The sequence below is a fragment of the Scyliorhinus canicula genome, chromosome 2, assembly GCF_902713615.1.
Source record: "Scyliorhinus canicula chromosome 2, sScyCan1.1, whole genome shotgun sequence".
Classification (NCBI taxonomy): domain Eukaryota; kingdom Metazoa; phylum Chordata; class Chondrichthyes; order Carcharhiniformes; family Scyliorhinidae; genus Scyliorhinus; species Scyliorhinus canicula.
The window spans coordinates 273,128,410-273,150,279 of NC_052147.1; the positions used below are offsets into that span (position 1 = coordinate 273,128,410).

General features: G+C 51.1%; 1 protein-coding gene across 1 annotated transcript in view; it reads right to left on the reverse strand.

The window, feature by feature from the left end:
* The window catches only part of LOC119962143 (contactin-associated protein-like 5), a 1,043,235-nt gene that overhangs the window by 554,720 nt on the left and 466,645 nt on the right, over window positions 1-21,870 (reverse strand). The window lies entirely within an intron of this gene.

Genomic DNA, 21,870 nt, shown 5'->3' on the forward strand with positions numbered 1-21,870 from the left:
ACATATGCTGGTGGATTAGGGACAAAAAATATGACAGAAAGTAATTGACGGCAGGAAGTATAATATGGCAGGAAGGCAGTCAGCATTATCAGAGACCCCTCCCACCCAGGCATTGCCTTATAGAACAGTACAGCACAGAACAGGCCCTTCGGCCCTCGATGTTGTGCCGAGCAATGATCACCCTACTCAAACCCACGTATCCACCCTATACCCGTAACCCAACAACCCCCCCTTAACCTTACTTTTTAGGACACTACGGGCAATTTAGCACGGCCAATCCACCTAACCCACACATCTTTGGACTGTGGGAGGAAACCGGAGCACCCGGAGGAAACCCACGCACACACGGGGAGGACGTGCAGACTCCACACAGATAGTGACCCAGCCGGGAATCGAACCTGGAACCCTGGAGCTGTGAAGCATTTATGCTAACCACAGGCAGAAGGTACAGAAGTCTGAAGACCCCCCACATCCAGACATAGGAACAGTTTCTTCCCTACAGCTACAAGCCTCCTCAACGACTGGATGAAAGCAAATTACAGCGGATGCTGGAACCTGAAACAAAAAAGAAAATGCTGGAAAATCTCAGCAAGTCTGGCAGCATCTGTAGGGAGAGAAAAGAGCTAACGTTTCGAGTCCGATAACTCTTTGTCAAACCCAAGCCTATCCAACCTCTCTTCATAACTTAAGCATTCCATCCCTGGCAACATCCTGGGGTATCTCCTCTGCACCCCTTCAAGTGCAATCACATCTTTCCTATAATGCTTTTGTAATCTATCCCTCAATTGATAAAGGCAAGTGTTCCATATGCCTTTTCACCACACTATTAACCTGCACTTCTGCCTTCAGTGAGCTATGGACAAACACTCCAAGGTCCCTTTGTTCCTCAGACCTTCCCAGCTTCATGCTATTCATTGAATACTTCCTTGTCACATTACTCCTTCCAAAGTGCATCACATCTCACTTTTCAGGGTTGAATTCCATCAGCCACATTGCTGCCCATTTGACCATCCCGTCTATATCTTCCTGTAACCCAAGATACTCAACCTCATTGTTAACTACCCAGTCAATCATTGTGTTATAGAATCATAGAATTTACAGCGCAGAAGGAGGCCATTCAGCAGCCCTTGGAAAGAACACCCTGCTTAATACCACACATCCACCCTGTCCCCGTAACCCAGTAACCCCACATAGCCTTTTGGACACTAAGAGGCAATTCAGAGTGGCCAGCCCACCTAACCTGCACATCTTTGGACTGTGGGAGGAAATCAGAGCAGCTGGAGGAAGCCCACGCAGACAGGGGGAAAATGTGCAAACTCCTGACGCACAGTCCCCCGAGGCTGGATTTGAACCAGGGACCCTGGAGCTGTGAGGTAGCAGTAGTGCTAACCACTGTGCCACTGTGCCACCCAAACATACTGATCCTTCCCCCCACATAGTCATCTATGTCATTTATATAAATGACAAACACGAGAAGACCTAGCACAGATCCCTGTGGTACGCCACTAGACACTAGGTTCCAGTCACTAAAGCAGCTGTCTGTCATCACCCTCTGTCTCCTACAGCTGAGCCAATTGTGAATCCAGATGCCCTGTATCCATCTGCATTTGCCTTCTTTATAAGTCTCCCATGTGGGACCTTGTCAAAGCTTTGCTGAAATCCATGTAAACGACATCAACTGCATTACCGTCATCTACACAGCTGGCCACATGTTCAAACAATTCAATCAAATTTGTTAGGCATGGCCTTCCTCTGACAAAGTCATGCTGACTATTCCTGATCCAACTTTGCCTCTCCAAGTGGAGATTGATTCCCTCCTTCAGAATTTTCTCCAATAGTTTTCCTGCTACTGAATGTGAGACTCATTGTTCTGTACTTCCCCGGGAGTGCGGATAATATAAGGATGACACCGGGAGTGGGTAAATAATGAAATGAAAATCGCTTATTGTCACGAGTAGGCTTCAATGAAGTTACTGTGAAAAGCCCCTAGTCGCCACATTCCGGCGCCTGTTCGGGGAGGCCGGTACGGGAATGCTTGTCATGGAATTGTGGGTATTGGAGTGTCGATATGGGAGTGTGAATAATGGGAGTGTAAATAACTGAGGTCCAAGTATGTGCTTTGTATTTTGTAAGAAATGGGTAAACTGGCAGAATTTTATGAAGCCTTGATTTTTCATTGATTTTGCAGATTTTCTTTCCCCTGGCGCATTTTTTATTTCCCATCACTTTAACATCTGGTGTTGTGTTATTTGGCAGTCTTTGCTTCCCCACAGACATTTTCTTTAGGGATTGTGCTCTCACTGTAAAGCTGCTATTGCTATTACCGCTTGGAATTTTAAGGAGGTAGCTCAAAGCCTTTAAAACTCAGCAGAACCGCGATCATCTGTGAACCTGGAGAGAAAATCCCCTGCTTGAAGGGTAATAAAAATTGATGAATAATTGGACAGTTCCCCAATACTTTGCCTGAAATAGAAGAGTAAATTCTGTGAGAAACGAAGGACCTCTCACACAAGGCAAACCTTTTGCAAAATCACCTCTTTGGTCTCTTCCAATTCCCTTCAGGTAAGGTGTCAGTTGCGTGCCCTTTCACCTCTGCCTCAGGATGTTGTGGTTTCAAAGAAATCCTGCCCTCGAAATTTGAGCACGCAATCAAGGCTGACACTCCAGTGGACCACCGAGGGAATGCTGCACTATCAAAGGTGCCATCCTTCAGACAAGCATTAAACCAAGCTCCGAACGACCCCTTATAACGTGGATGCAAAAAAAAAAGGGCTCTTGTGTTCAGGACAATATTTAACATTCATTCAACAACACTGAGTCTGCAGACCTGGCCCTTTTTGTGAGACTTTCAGAGAAAGAATTGGCTGTTGCGCTTCCTAGATTACAACAGTGACGGCACTTCAAAAAATACTTTGTTGGCTGAAAAGACGTTTGGTAAATCCTGAGGTTGTAAAAAGTGCTAGATAAATGCAAACTCTTCTTTTCTCCTCCGGTTCCTAGCATGCAAATGCAAGACTCACATTTTTCTATTTTAAACATAAGGTGGATGACCAGGAGGGAAAGATTCACGGTTTGTTTGTCTCCTGGATTGAAAGTTGAAGGCGTAAGTGGTCGATAATAGTACAATCTAGGCAGCAACGAATGAACATTCCCTCATGAACATCTGACCAACCAGAAGAAAAAAATCGGGGCTAAAGTCATTGAGGCCAGATTTCACACACATATCATTGGAAAATCCTCACGTGTGCCTAAACTAGGAGGCCCAAAGCTCAAAGCAACATAGGCCTTAAGCCTCCGAGTAACTACTAAATTACCAGTCACACCTCCTGAGGCAGCATGCCTGTTTGGCTGGCAGATGCCTTCAGCTGGAGGAGGGAAGGGTAGACGATCACTGATGTGAAGCGAGGAGGAGCTCCACTTTAAAGTATAATTTCTGACCTCCATAATTTTTGCTAGTCACGGTGAACTGGAAAGCTGAAGAAATCTGGTGCCTGCTCCCCTAATTTGGCGGAGGGGTCGATCGACAGGTGTTAGCCCCCCGGAGCTCCCAAGTTCATGTGCTGTTGAATATAACAGCTGCAAATATCTCCTCTAACTTCTGATTGCTGTGCACAGAGGGCTCGTTGCACTGTGCATTGCCTTTAAGATTAGACGTGAGGCTGTGCCTGTTTGCATCTTTAAGGGAACGTCGCTTGTGCATACTCTGCATTACTGCGCACACACACACACAGGTTAGAGAGAAAACTGTTAGCCATCCAAAATGCCGATGCCCGAACCATTGCTAAATTCATCGCTGTTAGGCATTTCATGCCCCCACCATGGGCACAGTGATATTGAATATACCAGCCCCAACCATCCAATCTATCTTTAAATGCTGAAGTGAATATAGGTTTGCTGACCTGAACTAGTCTTTGATGATCTCAAGTTTACAGAGTGTGGAAGATGGGAGGCTGGTCAGATCAGCATTGGAATAGACAAGTCAAGAGGTAACAAAAGGGAGGATGAGGATGTGATCTGCAGATGAGCTAGATGAGGGTTGGAGATGGGTGATGTTATGGAGGTGGACTTCTTGATGATGGAAAGGGTCTGGAGTCTGAAGATCAGCTCAGGGTGAAATATGATTCCATAGTTAGTCTTGTCCGTCCTTAGATAGTGGCTGGGTAGAAGGTTGCAGTTGGTAGCTCATCATGGGTGCTGAATGCTGCAAACAATACTTCAATTGTGGTTAACTAAAATCATGCTCAATTTTAGCATTACATCTTTTAAGGCGCTCGTAAACCCTTGGTTGGTGGGCCACCCTTGAAAATCACTGAAGTACAGCAATATATTGTCAGAGATTGACCTAAAAGAACATCACACGGGCTGCCTATGATTAGAATATGGCACTTAGGTTCCCTCCATACCTCTTTCAAAATGAAGGGTTGCTTTCCGCAAATATGTCATAATCCATGGGATCTCACCATTGGAAACAATGACACCTGCACCAAGAACCTAAAAATAACGCCACACTTCCTGGGACCCTCTGGAAATTGTCTTGAAGATGTGTTATAAAATAATAATTTACAATGTCACCAGCTGGACATTTATGACTTTATAATTTCATTGGTTGGCTATACATATGTATTGAACTTTTTTGAAATGGATACTTTTCCTAAGTAAAGAGTATTGGCTTACAGTAGCTATTATGTTGTAGTTGCCAAGGATACAAGCTGCTTTTACGGAACCAATGAGTAAATAGAGCTCTCAGCGAGAGAGAGAGAGAGAGAGAGGTCACGTGACCCAGCTCTTGGGTGAAAAGACACTGGGTTCAGTATAATCAGAGAGAGACTGTCACAGGGGCGACAGCCTTACCCCATCTCTCTTTCTTCTGAAACCTCTTGCATCAAAGCACAACTGTTTGTGATTTTAAAAATCACCAGAGGACCTCACTGTTGTAAACAGAGAGTGCATAAAGGAGGATGCTGAACCAGCAGCATTTCCTCCAGTCTGAAACCCAAATGCCAGCAGCTACTTTGGAAAGGGACCATTCAACTGCAGCTAAGCGTCTGGACAAGGCATGCATTTTATTTTCTGACTTTAGTTGTCAGTTGGCCAAGTTTATCATAGCTAATGCACTGCAGAATGTTATTTTTTTCTTGAATGCTTGGGGAGATTATGTGTGTGTTTTTTTTCATTATTGGGTAGTTTGGATATATTTGTGCATTTTAAACCTTTTCTTCATAATTCCTGCATCTTTACCCAAAGTGTGTTTTACCACTCAAACAAATTCTTCACTTGTTAACTTAAGGAACCTGACTGGTTTATTTCTTGCACAGAGCGACAGTTAAACACACATTAAATTGGCAATATAATAATAATAATCTTTATTGTCACAAGTAGGCTTACATTAACACTGCAGTGAAGTTACTGTGAAAAGCCCTTTGTCGCCACATTCCGGCGCCTGTTCGGGTACACCGAGGAAGAATTCAGAATGTCCATTTCAACCAAACAGCATGGGCGAGATTCTCCGCAAATGCGGAGAATCGTAAAGGCTGCCGTGGGACAGACCGTGACCCACGGCAACCTTCACGCCCACTTCCGGGGCCGATTCTCCCCCCCGGGCGGGGCTAGGAGCGCGGCCCCGTGCGTCACGGCGGCGTGGCCTTGACGACGGTCATCAAGGCCGCACGTCAAGCGTCACGCTGGCTGACGTGGCCGATGACATTAGCCGCGCATGCGCAGGTAGGACAACGTCAACCCGCGCATGCGCAGTTGGCGTCTTTTCCCTCAGCCGACCTGCAAGACGTGGTGGCTTAATTATGCGGGGCGGCGGAGGGAAAAGAGTGCATCCATTACGGACACACGGCCCCCTTGGCACGGCCGTGGTACTGCCATGCCAATCGGGCCCCCAGATGCCCCAAACGGGCATCTGGGCCCGTTTCACGATGGCAGCGAGCAGATGTGTTTGCTGCCGTGTTGAAACGGACTCGAAGGCCCGGCCGCTCGGCCAATCGGCCTCGGAGAATCGCCGTTCGCCTTAAAAATCGGCGAGCGCCGATTCGTGGCGGGTCGGGCGTGGAGGGGGGGGGGAGAATAGCAGGAGGGCGTGAAAAATGTCGGGATGCCCTCCCGCTATTCTCCCACCCGTTGTGGGGGGTGGAGAATCGCGCCCCATGTCTTTTGGGACTTGTGGGAGAAAGCCGAAGCACCCGGAGGAAACCCACGCAGACACGGGGCCAACGTGCAGACACCTCATAGACAGTGGCCCTTGCTGGGAATTGAACCTGGGACCCTGGCGCTGTGAAGCCACAGTGCGAACCACTCTGCTAATGTGCTGCCCCTGACAATATCACATCCCTTGCAAATTCAAACTCTGTTATAACCAACCAAGGTGAGGAGCAGATGAGTTAGTTCTCCCTGTTGCCTTGGCTGTAACAACATACTGACTCTTTGTGGGACATCCATCACTTGCCGCAGACACCTGCAGTCTTCAGGCAACTCCCTGGGAATACTGATACACTCACTACAATTTTATGCAAATGATAACACATCGCTGAGGACACCCTGGAATCCACTGAGAACACTAACATCTTCCCAGGAAATATTGGTGTGTATCCAGGTACCTCATTTCGTAGCAATTTCAGAGAACATCCATCCCAACTTCTACTGAAAAATTAAGCAGAGTGTCCTTGCAGCAAACATTTGTTGAAGAGGGATAAAGAAGTCAACTAACGCAACAATCTGATTGCAAAAGCACCAAATGTGATGTTCTCACTGTAACCCCCTGAAATCTTGCAAACCCTGAAGGCGCAAATGATCTTGGTGTTCAGTTAATATTAATGATTTTTAAAAATAATCTTTATTGTCACAGGTAGGCTCACATTAACACTGCAATGAAGTTACTGTGAAAAGCCCCTCGTCGCCACATTCCAGCACCTGTTCGGGTACACAGAGGGAGAATTCAGAATGTCCAAATTACCAGACAGCATGTCTTTCGGTACTTGTGGGAGGAAACCGGAGCACCCGGAGGAAACCCATGCAGACACGGGGCGGAACATGCAGACTCTGCGCAGATAGTGAGCCAAGCCGGGAATCGAACCTGGAACCCTGGCACTGTGAAGCAACAGTGCTAATCACTCTGCTACTGCGCCGTCCACATGAAAGTGGGAGGTTTGATCAGTAAATTCACAGGTGACACAAAAATCTGATGTGTAGTAAACAGTAAGGATGAAGGCCTTAGATTACAGGACGAAATACACGAGCTGGTCGCATGGGCAGAGCAGTGGCAAATGGAATTTAACCCGGCCTGAAAAGTGTGAGGTGATGCGTTTTGAGAGGATTAGCAAGTCAAAGGAATATACAGTGAATGGCAGGATGCTAGGAAGTATAGGGCACCGGACAGTGACTCGGGGCTGGGAGAACCCGGGTCCTCAGCGTCGTTAGGCAGCAGTGCTAACCACTGCGCCACATTGTCACCCTCTGCAGGGCAGGTAGATAGGTGGTTAAGAACGGGATATTTGCCTTTATTAGCGAGACAAAGAGTATAAGAGCAGAGGGGTTATGATGGAGCTATACATAATGTTCATTAGGCCACAGCAAGAGTACTGTGGACCGTTCTGGTTTCCACATTATAGGAAAGATATAATTGCATTAGAAAGGGTGCAGAGAAGGTTCACCAGGCAGTTGCTTGCGATGGAGTTTTTCAGCTATGAAGAGACACTGGTTATGTTGGGGTTGTTTACCTTGGAGCAGAGAAGGCTGAGGGGATACCTGATTGAGGTTTACAAAATTATGAGGAACATAGATAGGGTTGATAGGAAGAAACGAGGGGTCAATAACCGAGGGAGGCATAGATTTGAGGTAAGGAGCAGGAGATTTAGAAGGGATTTGAGGAAAAACTTGTTTCACCCAGAGGGTGGTGGGAATTTGGAAATCGCTGCCTAAAATTGTGGTAGAGGCAGGAACGTTCATAACATTTAAGATGCATTGGGATGAGCACTTGATACGCCATAGCAGACAAGACTGAGGACCAGGTGCTGAAAAATGGGATTAGAATAGGTCGGTGCTTGACGGCTATGCAAACACGTTGGGTCGAATGGCCTCTTCCTGAGCTGCAAAACTCAATGGGTGGAATATGACCAGAAAAGTTTGCAGGGAGAACTCTCCAGTTGCACCAACCAGTTTTATCTTGCATCCCTTTGTCAAAAAAGACTATCACTCTAGCTGGATTGGGCCTTATTGTGGCAGGAACCGGCTCCAAAGTGATCGGGGTGACTTCTTTAAGGTAAAGTCACCATAATCCCAGACGACCATCGGCTGCTTTCCCCTTTGACAGGGAGAGCTGATCGGTGGTGATTTAACCTGAGGATCACCACACCTCAGGAGAGGGGAAAAGGTGAGAAGGCAGGGCCTTTATGAATAACCTCAGCCAGTACGGGAATTGAACCCACGCTGCTGGCCTTGTTCTGCATCACAAACGAGCCCACAGAGCGAAACCGGCCTCCTTCTTTAAACGGCGCCCTGACCAATGCTGCAGCCTCACGGCCCCAGCCCATATCACAAATGTATATCGGGGCTCTCACCCTCCTCCCCCCCAACATTCATTGCTAGCTCCTCCACCCCCCCCCCCAACCCCCGACATTCATTGCTAGCTCCTCCACCACCCCCCCCAACCCCCGACATTCATTGCCAACATTTCCCAGATCCCCCTCAATAACTGCTCTACCCCCTCCCCCACCCGTTCATCCCACATCAAAACATTGCCCCCATGGGGCTCCCACCAGGATCTGCCCTGACACTGCCCCGGCACAGATTGGCATTGCCATGTTTGTTGTGCCAATCCATACAAGGGGCAGAGCCAGGGAACTGTCTGAGTTTGCCCCACTCCCGGGGGCTATACACACCTCTGGGCCCCTGAAGGGAACCCCTCGACTGCCTCACGCCTGGCCAAACGTGTTGTAAACCTCGCCTATGATATTCTGTGGGGCGGCAGGGTGGCGCCGTGGTTAGCACTGCTGCTTCACGCTGCTGAAGACCCGGATTCAATCCCGGCCCCAGGTCCCTGTCTGTGTGGAGTTTGCACATTCTCCCCGTGTCTGCGTGGGTCTCACCCCCACAACCCAAAGATGTGTAGGGTAGGTGGATTGGCCACGCTAAATTGCTCCTTAATAAAAACAACATTTTTAAGATTCATTGTAATGTCCTAAAATTATGTTCTCGCCCTTTGTTCGTGATGTCGTTGGCGAGGTGCGAGGAAAATCAGGAAACACGGTCGTGTCGGCGAGTATTGCATTTCCCGATACTCGTGAGACTTCTCGCCCACGCGATAGACATAAAAGATCCAGAGGTGAGATGAGGAGAATATTTTTCTTAAACGCAGCGAATTGTTGTGATTTGCAAAGGATGAAACAGAGAACCGTTGATGTTTACAGCACAAAAGGAGGCCTTTTGGCCTATTTTGGTGGAAGCAGATTGAACAGCAACTTTGACAATACCCTAGTTGAAGGGGGCATGGTAGCAGAGCGACAATGTCAGTGGGTTATTAACCTACGGTCCAGGCTAATGCTCTGGAAACATGGGTTGAAATCTCACCATGGTAGCTGGTGTGATCCAATTGATAGATTTTGGTATTGGAAGCTAGTCTTGGTAATAGAAACATAGAAACATAGAATTTACAGTACAGAAGTAGGCCATTCAGCCCATCAAGTCTGCACCAGCTCAAATTTCGGCTAGCCAGGGGGAACGAGCTACGGTATCTGCAGCTCAAAAACTTCTTACGAAAGGAGACAAGGATGTACCCACAACCGCCACGGCAGACACTACTGGAAGACTACTGGACGCAAGTATCCTAGAGAAAGGGAACTGTAGCAACATGTATGACCAACTGGTAGAAAGGGCCGACACCGTACTGGACGCAACAAGAAAGAAATGGGAGGATGACCTGGGGATTGAGATAGGGTGGGGACTCTGGAGCGAAGCACTGCATAGGGTCAACTCCACCTCCACGTGCGCAAGGCTCAGCCTGACGCAACTAAAAGTGGTACACTGAGCCCACTTAACAAGAAACCTTGAATAGAATAGAACAGTACAGCACAGAACAGGCCCTTCGGCCCTCAATGTTGTGCCGAACAATGATCACCCCACTTAAACCCACGTAACCCGTGTACCCGTAACCCAACAATCCCCCCATTAACTTACACTACGGGCAATTTAGCATGGCCAATCCACCTAACCCGCACATCTTTGGACTGTGGGAGGAAACCAGAGCACCCGGAGGAAACCCACGCACACACGGGGAGGACGTGCAGACTCCACACAGACAGTGACCCAGCCGGGAATCGAACCTGGGACCCTGGAGCTGTGAAGCATTGATGCTAACCACCATGCTACCGTGAGGCCCCGTATGAGTTGTTCTTCCCGGAGGTGAAGGACAGATGTGAACGGTGCCAAAGAGGCCCGACCAACCACGCCCACATGTTCTGGTCTTGCCCCAGACTTGTGGAGTACTGGACAGCCTTCTTCGAGGCTATGTCGAAAGTGGTGGGGGTGAGGGTGGAGCCATGCCCGATAGTGGCGGTCTTCAGGGTTTCAGACCAGCCAGATCTATTCCTGAGGAGGAGGGCGGATGCCCTTGCCTTTGCCTCCCTGATCACCCGCCATAGAATCCTATTTGGCTGGCGGTCAGCAGCACCACCCAGAGCTGCAGACTGGCTGTCCGACCTCTCGGAATCTCTCCAAATGGAGAAAATCAAATTCGCCATCTGAGGGTCAGACGACGGCTTCCACAGAACGTGGGAGCCATTCATGCAATTGTTCCGGGACCTGTTTGTGGCCAACGAACAAGAGGAAGAATAGTCGGGTGGCCAAGAATCAGGGGAAAATGGACGGGAATCGGGGGAAGGTAGCCGGGGTTGGGGGGGGGGGGGGCGGTGCTACGGGTTCGTTATGGGGGTTTGTTCTCATGGTTTTATGCTTATTTCTTTTTCTTGTCAATTTATTGTTTTTGTATTGGAGGGGAGGGGTTATTGTTTTTCTCTGTTGTGATAAAATTTGTTGTTGAAAACTTGAATAAAAATTATTCCCAAAAAAAAGGAAGGACAAAGCCGCAAGTGACAGTCTGATGGCAAGCTAAGGCTCAAAACCAAATTGTAAATAAATGCCTATAAACATGTGCCTCGGCATATTGGGGAATGTAAATATGATATGCCGGCTAAAGGGGTGGCCGCAGTTGTTATTATGAAGATGCTTGCCTGTAAAAATACATGTTAATTTTTGCGTGTTAATATAAAATATGAAAACTCAATAAAAAACATTTCCAAAAAAAAAGTCTCCACCAGCTCTTGTAAAGAGCACCCTACCCAGGCCCCCAAATCTCCACCCTATCCCCATAACCCAGTAACCTCATCCAACACTAAGGGCAACTTTGGACACTAAGGGCAATTTATCACGGCCAATCCACCTAACCTGCACATCTTTGGACTGTGGGAGGAAACCGGAGCACCCGGGGAAAACCCACGCACACATGGGGAGAAAGTGCAGACTCCGCACAGACAGTGGCCCAAGCTGGGAATCGAACCTGGGACCCTGGAACTGTGAAGCAATTGTGCTAACCACTATGCTACCGTGCTGCCCATGGTGCCCATTGCCCACGCAAATGGTGACTGTGAAACTACCATTAACTGCTGTAAAAACCTACAAGGTTCATAAATGCCCTTTGGGGAGGGAAGATTTGTCATCTTTACCTGGCCTGGCCGACATGTGACTCCAGACCTACAGCAATGTGGTTGATGCTTAATTGCCCTCCGAAAATACACAGCAAGCCTCTTAGTTCAAGGGAAATTAGAGGCTGACAACAAGTGCTAGCCATGCCCTCGATACTCACAAGCCATCAAAGAATGAAAAAAATACGTGCAAGGGGAGAATAATTTGCAAGGTTTTGGGGAAAGAGCAAGGGAGACAATGGATCTGTCAAAGAGCACAGAAGCGATGGCCCGAATGGTCTCTGTCTGAGCCATATGATGTTATGATTCTTTGTCACATCAGGTATGATACCACTAAAATTAATACTGATAGGAAAATAGAACTGAGTGGGCAATAGGTTTCATGGACTGAACAAAATATACAGCTTGATTAACAAGTGTTGTTCTTTGGCAAACCACTAAGGGGCGTATATGCACTTGACAGCTCAACCTCAATCTGAATAATGGAACTCCAGGTTGAAATCAGAAATCTTTATTGGGATCACGAACGAGAGCCTGGTTTATGACACAGTAGATTTTTATAACACTTCCCTGATACCTGAAGAATGAGTTTATGAATTAATTTGATATTTGATGGCACCTTGGGTTACTGCACTATCTTTTCACTGCCGGGAACTGTCTTCAAATCCAACGCAAATTGATACGATTAAAGCCTCTTCTCCTCAGTCCTTTACGAGTATCTTCAGCCAAATTTATTTGGACAGTCTCAATCCAGTTCCTAATGGATGCAAGACTACAATGCTAAACTGCCCATAATTCGGTGATAATTCACAAAATTGGTTTGTCACTTCAAAAGGCTACAGGAATGGAAATTCTTCACTGCCATAGTGCTCGAGGCTGCCTGCAGTGTGGGCTTAAGCCACTGTGTGGATTGGGTGGGGGAGTGGGCCTAGGTGAGGTGCTCTTTTAGAGGGTCAGTGCATACACGGTGGGCCAAATGACCTCCTTCTGCACTGTAGGAATATTATGAATTTGCATACATGGGGAAAGGCTGAACAAACTGGGGCTCTTATCTGGAAAATTAAACACTGAGGGGCGGCCTCATGGGAGTTATTGAATTTATGACGAGGTTTGACAGGCAGGCGTGGAGAAGAAGTTTCCACTTATGGGATAAACCCGAACTAACGACCATAAATGCAAGATACTTCCGAATAAATACTCTAAGGAATTCAGGAAATTCCTCTTTCTCCAAAGAGCGGGGGCGCGATTTTCCGCTCCCCACGTATGGGGCGAAATTCTCTGCAGACCGTCGTAACGCCGATTTCCGGCGAGAAAAATCGGTGTAGATGACTCCGGCGTCGGGGCCTTCTTTTAGGGGGGGGGAGGAGGAGGAGAGAGACAGACCGGCATTTGGGGGGGGGGGGGGGGGGAGGAGGAGAGAGACAGACCCGGCGTTGGGGGGTTTGCGGCGTTGAGTTGAGAGGAGAGGGGGGGGGGTTTGCGACGTTGAGTTGAGGGGGGGGGTTTGCGGCGTTGAGTTGAGGGGGGGGTTTGCGCCGTTGAGTTGAGGGGGGGGTTTGCGGCGTTGAGTTGAGGGGGGGTTTGCGGCGTTGAGTGAGGGGGGGGTTTGCGGCATTGAGTTGAGGGGGGGGTTGCGGGTGTTGAGTTGAGAGAGGGGTGCGGCGTTGGAGGGGGGGCGGCGTTGGAGGGGGGTAGGGGTGGTGAAGGGGGTAGGGGTGGTGAGGGGGGGTTGGGGTAGGGGCAGCGGCGTGCAGAGGAGGGGGGCGACGGATGCCCGGGGCCAACGCACCTTCGCCCCCCCCTCTGTACGCCGCTGCCCCTACCCCAACCCCCTCCCCTCACCACCCCTCCCCCCTTCACCATCCCTACCCCACTCCAACGCCGCACCCCCCCCCCACTAACGCCGCACCCCCCCACTAACGCCGCACCCCCCCCCCCACTAACGCCGCACCCCCCCTAACGGAGGAAAGGAAGGGGGGAGGAGGAAGGAAGGGGGGAGGAGGAAGGAAGGAGGGAGGAGGAAGGAAGGGGGGAGGAGGGAAGGAAGGGGGGGGAGGAGGAAGGAAGGGGGGGAGAGAGGAGAGAGGGGGGTGTGTGGGTACCGGCCTTCAGAGGGAGGGGGACGGGTGTGGGTTACTCGGCTTGGAGGGGGGGGGACCCCCTTGTGAGAGGGGGGGGGACCCGGCGTTGAGAGGGGGGGGTGTTGCGGCGATGATGGGGGGGGTTGCGGCGTGGGGGTGGGGGGTTGCGGCGTTGCGAGAGATGGGGGGGCGTTGGAGGGGGTAGGGGTGGTGGTGTGAGGGGGGTAGCGGTGGTGGGGAGGGGGTAGGGGCGTGGAGGGAGGTAGGGGTGGTGAGAGGGGGGGGTGGTTGGGGTAGGGGGCAGCGGTGTACGGGGGGGCGACGGTGCGTTGGCCCCCGGGCATCCGTCGCCCCCCCCTCTCTTGCACGCCGCTGCCCCCAAACCCCCCCGATGCCGCAACCCACCCCCCCCGATGCCGCAACCCCCCCCGATGCGCAAACCCACCCCCCCCCTGATGCCGGAACCCCCCCCCCGATGCCGCAAACCCCCCCCCGATGCCGCAACCACCCCCCCCCCCCGACACTGAACGGCGACAACCATCATCAATGGTTGACGCCGTTTTTAAAGCAACTGTGATTTTCGCCGACGTGACCCGTGGCCACGTCGGCGGGACTTCGGCCCTTCCAGGCCGGAGATTTGTGGAAACTAAAAAAAAAATGAAATCCCGCCGCGCCAGCTGTTTTCAGAGGCTGACGGCGGGATTTGCACAGCGCCGGTTTTTGGCCGGTCAGAGATTTAAAAACCCTGCGGGAGTGGGATTAACGCCGCTGCCGGCCGATTCTCCGACCCTGCGTGGGGTCGGAGAATTTCGTCCCAGGTGGGAGAATCGCGGGAGGGCCGCCCTGGCACCACCCCCCCCCAAAATGGCGTGTCGCGTTTTGCGACAGCCGCTCGGAGAATCGCCGCTCGCCGTTTTTCCCGGCCACCGGCGATTCTCTGGCCCTGATGGGCCGAGCGGCCTGACGACCCCGACGGGTCCACGCCGGCGGCAACCACACTTGGTCGCTGCAGGCGTGAACAGCGCACGACAGGTAAGTGTGGGGCCTGTGGGGGGGGGCGGAGAGGGGATCGAGCACCACGGGCGTGCTCAGGGGGGGACTGGCCCGCGAACGGTGCCCCCCGATCGGCGGGCCGGCGTCTGTAAACGACGCACTCTTTCCCCTCCGTCGCCCCGCAAGATCAAGCCACCGCGTCTTGCGTGGCAGCGGAGGGGAAGACGGCAACCGCGCCTGCGCAGGTTGGAGCCGGCCAACCTGAGCATGCGCGGCTGACGTCACTTAGGCGCCGCCGGCCGCGTCATTCTCGGCGTGCCGCTTTGACGCAAGCGTCAAGGCCCGGCGGCCGGGTTTCCCGCAACGCCGCTCCTAATCCCCCCGGTTTGAAAATCCAGGCCTTAGATACCCCAGTGGTGTTCACATACGTATGTTTTTTAAAAATAAATTTAGAGTACCGAATTCATTTTTTCCAACTAAGGGGCAATTTTGCGTAGCCAATCCACCTACCCTGCCCATCTTTGGGTTATGGGGACGAAACTGGGTAGAATGTGCAAACTCCACACGACAGTGACACAGAGCCGGGATCGAACCTGGGACCTTGGCGCCGTGAGGCAACACTGCTAACCACTGCGCCACCGTGCTGCCGACATGCATAGGTAGGGTTAGAATTTTGGTTCAATCTTATGTGATAATAGATTTTGCTTTCTTATGGTCGAATAAAGTGGCTGGGGTGTTCATTTCCCTGATGTTTTACAGCTTAATTTATCAGAGTACAATTTGTTTGACACTGCGTTTTCACTGTTTGCTGGGAAATATGTAGCCAAGGTAATTTTGAGATAAGAAATGGAAAGATGCAAGAAGAGGATGAAAAGCAGTTGGCATTAGTTGTTTTGAAGAGGACAGCAGGTGCGATCGGACGGTCACACTGTGCTAGAAAAGCAGAGCGCAGTGGCTGGGAGAAGACAGGAGACCCCGCTCTCAGGATCTACCCGGCTCACAATGCCTCACAAGATCGAACGCAATCTAGTGAGACGTTGTGATTTAAATCCCACCAAGGAAAAGCTGCATATTGTAGCGAGACAGCTAGTCTCACTGTAGTATGCAGATTTCCGAGGAATCAGGATCTATCCCCCTTGCCTCGGAGATCTTGGTCCAGTGCCGTTCAGTACAGGTCTCCCCAAACGGGACCAGACGGAACGGCACTCATAGGGGCAAGCGGGGGGAGAGGTGCACCTCATAGTGAGGGTTTGGGAGGGGGTTCAGGGATCGCATCGGGGAGGAGGTCGAGAGATTGGGACGTCATTTAAAAATGGTGTCCCGATCCCTTCCTGCAGCGAGAGGTTCTGGCAAACGGAGCTCCTCAATGCTGAAAACAGGGCTATGTGTGGCCTTGGCCTCGGGTTCCCCACTGAGGTCCCCTATCTAACCCAAGTTGTCAGAGAGATCTAGGTGTACAGGTCCACAGGTCACTGAAAGGGGCAACACAGGTGGAGAAGGTAGTCAACAAGGCATACGGCATGCTTGCCTTCATTGGCCGGGGCATTGAGTCTAAGAATTGGCAAGTCATGTTGCAGCTGTATAGAACCTTAGTTTGGCCACACTTGGAGTACAGTGTTCAATTGTGGTCGCCACACTACCAGAAGGATGTGGAGGTTTTAGAGAGGGTGCAGAAGATATTTACCAGGATGTTGCCTGGTATGGAGGGCATTAGCTATGAGGAGCGGTTGAATAAACTCGGTTTGTTCTCACTGGAACGACGGAGGTTGAGGGGCGACCTGATAGAGGTCTACAAAATTATGAGGGGCATAGACAGAGTGGATAGTCAAAGGCTTTTCCCCAGGGTAGAGGGGTCAATTACTCGGGGGCATAGGTTTAAGGTGCGAGGGGCAAGGTTTAGAGGAGATGTACGAGGCAAGTTTTTTTACACAGAGGGGAGTGGGTGCCTGGAACTCGCTGCCGGAGGAGGTGGTGGAAGCAGGGACGATAGTGATGTTCAAGGGGCATCTTGCCAAATACATGAATAAGATGGGAATAGAGGGATACGGACCCAGGAAGTGTAGAAGATTTTAGTTTAGACGTGCAGCATGGTCGGCGCAGGCTTGGAGGGCCGAAGGGCCAGTGCCTGTGCTGTACTTTTCTTTGTTCTTTGTTCTTTGAGTGCCGTTCGATAATGTTGTGTTTCTTGGCACTGCGAGCACCGCGACACACGTGGCGAAAGACGCTCGCTACGGAACATTGTTCCTATTTAATTAAATCGCACACATCCTTTCTGCCTTGTTCACAATATCACTTGTCATGCCACAGTAACATTTGATATAGCACAGTAATACTTGTCAGGTCACGATCAATTAGCAATGACAAGGCTTTTTGAGAAACAGACAATTACAATTCCTCAGATTATTTTTTAAAAATTAACCTTTGAGAGAGTCGACATTGGAAAGGAACAACAGCAAAGCTGGCAGCTCCACCAGGGGACAAAAGAGTACGGATGTACAGTTTCTGTTTGTCAACTGCCTCCCGCATTTCCCAGCCCCATCTTGGCAGGAGCGTCTGTGGGGAATTTGGTGGCACAACCATTGACTTTCAGAGGGACGGACAATCCCAGTGAGGGGTGCGTGTCGGAAAATATCCTGTATGTATCTGGCCTTGGCTCGATCCAAATAAAGAGCAATAATCTGGTGCCAGGAATCAGCCTTGCTGCATTAGAGAAAGTGAGATAATCATGTGATGAAGGCTGGACTGGAAGGATATTCTGATAGCTTTCGCTGAAGAGGGATGGGAGGATGTTTGTGTCAAACATTGATGCCAGCATTGAGCAGCTTGACCTCAACAGCCTGTTTCTGTCCCGTCAGCTCCATATAATCCCAGCTACTCATTAACCTAGATATGAATGTGCAGTTGTGCAACAGTATGTTAATGGGATATGGATCTGATTCAGTGAGACATTGTAGCTATAGTTGACCACAATGGTTGATCAGGAAATGACAGCAGCAATGAGGAGGTGGTGGTGCAGTGGTATTGGCACTGGACTAGTAATCCAGACACACAGGGTAATGCTCTGTGGTCACTTGTTCGAATCCCACCAAGGTGAATTCAATAAAATATCTGGAACTAAAAGCCTCATGATGGCCATGAAACCATTGACAATTTGCCGTTATAAAACCCATCTGGTTCACTAATGCCCTTGAGGGAAGGAATCTGCCGCCCTTACCCGGTGCGGCCGATATGTGACTCCAGACCCACACATCAATGCGGGCGACTCTTAACTGCCCCTCCTGAGATGGCCTAGCAAGCCACTCAGTTCGAGGGCAATTAAGGACCGGGAAACAAGGGCATCATAGTTGCGCAGTGGTCAGCACTGCTGCCTCACGGCGCCAAGGACCTGGGTTCGATCCCGGCCCCTTGTCGCTGCCTGTGTGGAGTTTGCACAGTCTCCCCACAACCCAAAAAGATGTGCAGCGTAGGTAAATTGACCCTTAATTGGAAAAAAAATAACTGGCTGCTCTAAATGTATTTTTTAATAAAGGATGAGCAACAAATGCTGGCCCAGCCAGCAATGCCCACATCCCAAGAACGAATAAATAATCAGAATAAGAATAATCATTGAAGTTTCAAAACACACTGTGTGTTGCTTGGAGGTGAGCCCAGTGTTTCACACCTTGTGTAGTCTAGATCTGGTCAAAATTCGCAGTGCATACTCGGGGAGTGCTGTGCTCGCAGAGGTGCTGACCCTCAGATAGGTCCCTGCACCCACAGACACTGATTCAAGGCGAATAGCTGAATAGTCGGATTTTCTACATGGACAGAGGCTGTTCACCCCATCACTTCAGTGCTAGGCATTGAAGAAATAGTCCTTTCATTTCTATTGCACCTCTGAGATCCCTGAGCGCTTTGGAAGAAATGAAACATTTTGGAAGCGTGGTCACTGGTGTCTTATTACAAAAGTAGAAAACTTTGGTGACGAGGCTCGCAGGAAACGCCAGTGAGATGGGACAGACAGGAAATACCCTTGCCTTTCAAACTTGGGGGTGATTTTTCCACTGTTCAATGAAGAAAATCTGTGGCTGAGAACTCGCAATGTCTCTGATTCATACTTTTGGCGTTCCTCGGCAGCACAAACTTGAGAAATCTCGACAAATGCAGAGATTCAGAGGTCACGGGAAATGAGAAAATAAAAGAAATGGTATCACAAGCAATGGTGACATGAGGAAAATCTTTGCACAGCGAGGCGTTGGGATCTGGAATACACTGCCTGAGAGTGTGGTGGAGGCAGGGTCACTCAAGACACCCAAGAGGGAATTGGATTATTATCTATAAATGTGGAACTTTCAGGGCTATAAGGAATAAGCAAGGGATGAGGCGCTTCTCATTGGACAGCTAGCACGGACATGAAATGCTGAATGGCCTCCTTCTGTGCACCGCAGCACCTCACAAAATCCCACCACGGGGCCATTTTACCACCAGTGGGAATGGTGACAGTTCAGCCTTCAGCCAACTGGATGGACTTGGCCGCTTTGAATAACAAAAGGCCCAATTCAGGGCTTATTTGCATGCCAGCGATATTTAGCAGCATTTCACCAATGGCAGTTGCTCACCACCCTCCAATGTGTGGGGAGGTTGCCAGCTGCCTGGGTTCCCATGGGACTAGAGCCATCGTAATCTGAGTCTTCACAGTGCAAGGAGAGGGTCCTGCTGGCAATGGCTGCCACAAGGGCCTCAAGCCTCCACTCGAAGAGTCACACTACCAATCCCCTGCCTCGCTGGAATTGACACAAATGTAACTTCATAGAATTTACAATGCAGAAGGAGGCCATTCGGCCCATCAAGTCTGCACCAGATCTTGGAAAGAGCACCCTACCCAAGGTCAACACCTCCACCCTATCCCCATAACCTATTAACCCCACCCAACACTAAGGGCAATTTTGGACACTAAGGGCAATTTAGCATGGCCAATCCACCTAACCTGCACATCTTTGGACTGTGGGAGGAAACCGCAGCGCCCGGAGGAAACCCATGCAGACACATGGAGAACGTGCACACTCCACATAGACAGTGACGCAGGCCGGGAATTGAACCTGGGACACTGGAGCTAACCACTGTGCTACAGTGCTGCCCCTCGTTTTGGGGGATAGCCACGCACGCACGAGGGAGAAAGTGCAGACTCCGCACAGACAGTGACCCAAGTCGGAATCGAACCTGGGACCCTGGAGCTGTGAAGCAATTGTGCTATCCACAATGCTACCGTGTTTTGCAGATTTTTAAATATTAACCTCAAAACCTTTATGAACAAAAGAAAAGTAATCTCACAAATTAAAATAGTCTTACAGAGCACTCCCCCAACGGAGATTTCTGATTGGTTTAGACTCGCAAGTACACACCCCTTGAGGCAACATTCTCTTATAGATATTTAATTTGTAATAATTCCAGTGATATTCCACTTTAGCGAGGTACACCGCATGATAACTCTCTCCTCACTACCACTCTGCTGTGGAACTTTAACATCAGACATCAGGGCCGGGATTCTCCCCTACCCTGCGGGGCGAGGGGTCCCGGCATAACCGGAGTGGCGAGAACCACTCTGGCGTCGGGGCCTCCCCAAAGGTGCGGAATTTTCCGCACCTTTAGGGGCTAGGCCCGCGCCGGAGTGGGCTCCCGCTCCGCTGACCAGTTGCCAACAGCCTTTGGCGCCCCACCAGCCGGTACGAACGGCTGGCCGAAAGTCCTTCACCGGCTGGCATGAGTCCGCGCATGCGCCGGAGCATCAGCGGCCGCTGAGGTCACCCTGGCGCATGCGTGGTGGAGGAGGGGTCTCTTCAGCCTCCGCCATGGTGTAGGCCGTGGCGGCAGCAGAAGAAAAAGAGTGTCCCCACGGCACAGGCCCACCTGCCAACGGTGGGCCCGATAGCGGGCCAGGCCACCCTGGGGCACCCCCCGGCGTCAGATCGCCCCACGCACCCCCCAGGACCCCAGGGCCCGCTCGCACCGCCTGCTCCACCGGCAACAGAGGTGGTTCAAACCATTCGGCGGGAGAGACCTGATAGCGGCGGGACTGCGGCCCATCGTTGGCCGGAGAATCGCCGCGGGGGGGCCCACCGACCAGTGGGGCGCGATTCCCGCCCCCGCCGATTCCCGGGTGGCGGAGAATTCCGGCCACGGCGGGGGCGGGATTTACGCTGGGCCCGGGCGATTCTCCGACACTGCGGGGGGTCGGAGAATTCCGCCCCAGATTGCTGTTTGCAACCCTAAAACCTTTTTGGCATAACAGGGGGAGCTGATTTTAAACTGCTTTCTACTTTCATTTCCCAGCACAGAGCATCACTCCAGGAGGGATGAATGGTCAATTCCCCACACAGCTCTCACATTTCCCGTGAAGTAATTTCCCTCTCTTTCATCTTTATTCCATTGACATTGTCCTTCTTTGAAACTCGTATTTCCCAGAGTGTAAAAATATTTTGGGCGGGATTCTCCGACCCCCGCCATGCCGGAGAATCACCGGGGGGTGGGCGGCGTAAATCCCGCCCCGCCGCCGGCTGCCGGATTCTCCGGTGCCGGTTTTTCGACGGAGGCGGTAACAGCATCGCTCTGTTCGAGGGCCGTTGGCAGTGGCCCCCCGGCGATCCTCCACTCTGTGATGGGCCGAGTGGCCGCCAGTTTTCGGCCAGTCCCACCGGCGTAAATCAAACAAGGTCCTTACCGGCAATACCTGGCTCTGCGGATGGCCGGTGAAGTCCTCGGGGGGGGGGAGCGCAGGTGGTGGCCTGGACCGCAATCGGGGCCCACAGATCCGTGGGCGGGCCTGGGCTGTGGGGGCACTCTTTCCCTCCGCGCCGGCTGCTCTAATGGTCCACCATGGCCAGCGCGGAGAAGAAACCCCTGTGCATGTGCTGGGATCATGCCAGCACATGCTGGCGCTCCCGTGCATGCGCCAACTCGCACCGGCCGGCGGAGGTACTTCGGCGTCGGTTAATGCACCTGCTGGCGCCAGCCTCACCCCTGAAAGTGCGGAGGATTCCGCACCTTCCAGGCGGGCCCGACGCCAGAGTGGTTCACACCACTCCTCGGCGCCGGTACGGCCCGCCAGCCGGTTAACGGAG